This window comes from Pteropus vampyrus, unplaced genomic scaffold (assembly GCF_000151845.1).
Source record: "Pteropus vampyrus isolate Shadow unplaced genomic scaffold, Pvam_2.0 Scaffold114, whole genome shotgun sequence".
Classification (NCBI taxonomy): Eukaryota; Metazoa; Chordata; class Mammalia; order Chiroptera; family Pteropodidae; genus Pteropus; species Pteropus vampyrus.
This window is the reverse complement of record NW_011888895.1, coordinates 1,212,035-1,216,180: the sequence shown is the minus strand read 5'-3', so window position 1 is coordinate 1,216,180 and position 4,146 is coordinate 1,212,035. Positions and strand designations below refer to the sequence as shown.

Below are 4,146 nucleotides of genomic sequence, written 5' to 3'. Positions count from 1 at the left end.
AAGTCCTTCGTTTCCAGAAGTGTTTCCAGCTGCCACCTGGGAAGCATCTCCACCCGGCGATTCTGATCTCGTCTTCCAGCTTGCAAAATGTTCTAGAAAATTTTCATGAAATATCATTTAAGAAATAATACTTTCCCCCTTTAATCTCAAATATCAATTTCTATTTATCTTTTCCTCTGTCTTCTTAAAAAGACATTTTAGGTTCTCCAACTCTACCTGTTATTATATGCAGATTTTCTCCAACTTCTGTGTCTCGGATTTCTTACCAGATTTGCGGTTTACAGTTGATTTACTTCCAGGTACAACAGTTGAGCCTTTCCTTTCTAATACCATTTCTGTCTTTTTCCTTAGCGCATCTAACCTGTGTCCTTGTTTGCTTTTCTGACAATGAAGGGCGCTATTAGTAAACAACTGGGTTATAATCAGTTCTTTAAAAAATGCAATGCATTTCTCTCCACTAAATCTTGTGCTTGATTTTCAGTTTGTCCTTAGGATAAGACATAACATTTGTTGATGGTTCACTCCATTCCAGGCACTGTGCTAAATTCTTCACATGTGGTCACTCATTTTATTCTATTTTTTTATATTTTTATTTTTTTATTTTTTTACTTTTGCAGCAGAGGAACTTTTTTATTCACCTAACATTAGAGGAACTCTAAGTATCCCAGGCATGGAGGAACATGAGGAGGAAGTAGCTAGCAAAACCTTGTGTTATGGGTTTTGTTTTGTCTGGTTTCGCTTTCCTTTCCATTGATTATATGGATATGGAAGCAGAACTTCTTTGTCACTTTGCTGCAAACTGTCTAGAGTGTATCATACATAAATCAGTTCTTCTAAGAGCACCGCTCACAACCAAAGTCAATGTCATGGTGTAAAGCACATTGTCGGAGTGAGGGTTGAGGAGAGACTTGCTCTGTACAGAAGTGGCTGCGGTATCCATTGTTCCCTGTTGAGCCCTTGTGGTCACTCATTTTAGCTTGCAGTTGACAAGTGGTAGAACCAAAATCGGAGGCTCTGGCCCGAAAGCTTACACACTTAAACCAGGCGTTCTGATAGCCTCAGTCCTGTTTAGCCTCAGTTTTGACACATGTGAAGTGTCAGGCTCTGTGGGAAGTGTGTTAACACAATCATTATGAACTACGTCCTATTTTAGTCCCATTTTTAATGATAAAAAGGTACAGAGGGGTTCATTATCGTAACCGCCCCCACAGAGCAGGCTTACGAGTTCTGTCTGGCCAAATTCTGACTCTCGGTGTGATGAACTTGATCCGTGATCTCTGGGTGGCTGTGCTCTGCACCAGAACCTGTGCGCTTTGATCTAACTTGCCAATCTGATGGGTGAAAACAATGGCATTTCCTGGTAGTTTTAGTTTGCATTTTTCTTATCAAGAAGGGTATCTTTTCATTTTTCTAACTACTGTCCGTTTATATCCTGTGCTCTTGCCACGTTTTCGAACCAGACAGCTTCTTTCATCACTGGGTGCCTTTTCCTCAGTAGGCAGAGTCCTTGTCTCAGATGTGCCATGTTCGTGTTGATTCACCTGGGCAGCATACAGAGCAGAATTCATGCCATGCTGCTAGTCACAGCCTCGTTTCTTGGTTGTTTCTTTTTCTTTTTCAAATTAAAGTAAATGGCATAAGAAATTCAAATGAGAAAGAAATAGCAACCAGCTCATTTATTTGAAACAAATGGTTGTGGTTCATTGTAATCACATTTAAAGGAGAAGAGGTGTGTGTATCGGTCAGGATAGGGAGGGTTAGGTCCTGGTAACAAACAGTCCCCAGTCTCTGGTTTTTATACCATGGTTGAGTTCTGCCTTACTGGGTCAGCAAGTATTGTTTGCTCTAATTTCTCAGGGAGTCAGATTGGAACAGGCTCCATCTCAACCCATTGTCTGCATGAGCTAAGTGCTGGGGACGAGGTTTGAGCTGTCTTCTAAAGCCTGTGCCAGAAGTGACATGTATCATTCCACTCATTTCCCTGGCCTGAGTGAGTCTACCTGCCACATCTAGAGGGGAAAGAAACCAAGCACTTGTGAATCCCAGATGACCCACTGCAGGGAATGGGTCACCGAGTTTGCACCTCAAATAGCAGATGTCCTTAGAATACAGAGAGCAGTCTACGGCCATGCCACCCTGAACGTGCCCGATCTCGTCTGATCTTGGAAGCTAAGCAGGGTTGGGCCTGGTTAGTACTTGGATGGGAGACAACCTAGAAAGACCAGATGCTGTACGCGTAAAAAAAAGCTTACACTGAGCAAAAGTGAGAGTTGGTAGTGACTTCAAAAGCGAAAGCTCTGTGCTGACAAAAATAACAGTTTCGCTCTCCTACTCTTGAATCACGGAGAAAGCCCACGGCCACATCGGTCAGCCAGCCGAGTCACAGACATTGTTTTCTAAGAGCCATGTCTTCAGGACTGGCCAGGAGTTGGTACTTGTTGAAGCTGTTGTGTTGCTATTGTACGTGCTTTCGATATGTTTGAAAATGTCCGTAATAGATGTGCCATTTCCTGTGCGTCTGCCACGTTCATTTCCATTCTGCTGCAGCCATCTGTCCGTCTGTTCTGATCCTTCATCACGGCCTATGTTTCGGGTCACCTCCTCAGTTGTTTGTTTGTTTTTACATAAGCTCATTTAAATATTTTCTTGGCTTTCCCTTTGTTTAAAGATATTAGACTCTTATAATGTTTTAAGATATTTCTTGATGACCTTTGGTTGTATCTGTTTTGTTTTTTGTTTTGTTTTTAAGGTGTGATTTTATTGAATTTGAGAGTTCTATTAGACCACAGGCTTCTGGTAAAAAAATATTCTTTTCCTTCTCTTCCTTTTACCTCTTCCATAATCTCAGTATTTTGTGGGGGATGGGGTGGGATCATATTGTTTGTTTGTAAAAATAAAGCTCTCATGGCCCTAAGACCAGATGGTCCAGGGCTCAGCGGTTCTGACACATGGACAGAATGCAGTGGGCATTGCACATGTCTGTGCCATTCTCCAGATAGCTCGCTTTGCTGTAGGCATCGTGCAGAGCGCGGGAAAAAAAAAAAAAAACGGGGAGGAGACAGACCTGCTCTGAGTTCCCCGCCGCCCAAGTCAGACCCTTAGGCAGGTAATCATGAGAACAGCGCTGGAAGTCAGTGACAGGTGTGCACATGGACCCCAGTGGGGGAGGACTAAATGTGGGGGTGGAGACCATCCTGCCTGCACGAGATGGGTGCCGAGCTAAGTCTCCTGTGAGGAAAAGGAGGCAGGCCATGGGGAGGAAGGACGTTGGGGCAGAGGGGTTGGGAAGGGCGGACCGGGCCGCAGGTGGAGCTGAAGCGTTAGGAGACAGGAGGGCGGAGCAGGCAGGAGTCCCCTGCGGAGGCCTTGGAGTGGCTTTTAAGAGACGTGGACTTTGCCCTGAAGGCTCTCAGTAAACATTGGTGTGGGTTATGTGGGTTGTTCAGCCTTAATGACAGACACTTGATGTAGCAAGGTTGAGTCACAAAGACCCACCCCGTCACAGTGCCTGATACCTTGAAGGATAGCACTGGCCCACTCGCACTCCTGGTGTAGCAGACACCCAGGGGTGCTTTGGCACAGACAGGGCCTGTGTCCTGCTTGAGGACAGGACCGTCGCTCCTTGCCAACAGGCTTCTGTTTCTCCTGCGGGGTTGCCTGGTGAAGGTGCCAGGAGTCACAGTCTAGAAGTGCCCCCTGTCTCTTCTGGGGCTACTGTCTGCTCAGATCCACGTGGCCGTGAAGCCGAGCTGAGAGAATGATGGGGAAATTCAAGCTTCTTTCTCTCCCTGCGGAAACATCCTGAGGCTTCCATGGCCCAGAGAACAGGGTCTTCTTAGGATGGGAGGTCGCCTGCCCTGATATGCCGCATGTTCCGCCTCGTCTGTGAAGACTGGAGGTTTTCCTAGACGGAAACACACGGCTCTCACCTGCACATGGGTTCCCATGTGTGGTTGAGAAGCTGGCTTGATGGTGACAGAGTCACTTTGAGGAGGACAGTCTTCCTTACTCTTCAGTCTAGGGCCTGCCTCATGCCCAGCATTGTGTTGGGCCTCCCAGCACCCATGTCCCCGAAGCCTGGCTTATGGTCCCCAGGCCCTCCCACACAGTCCTGTCCTGTCTTGTTTTTTACAGCCACACTGGGGC

General features: G+C 46.2%; 1 protein-coding gene and 1 pseudogene across 1 annotated transcript in view; both read left to right on the top strand.

The window, feature by feature from the left end:
* DOPEY2 (dopey family member 2) overlaps positions 1 to 4,146 on the top strand; it is a 96,158-nt gene that overhangs the window by 24,466 nt on the left and 67,546 nt on the right. The window lies entirely within an intron of this gene.
* LOC111743482 lies at positions 2,119 to 2,237 on the top strand (annotated as a pseudogene).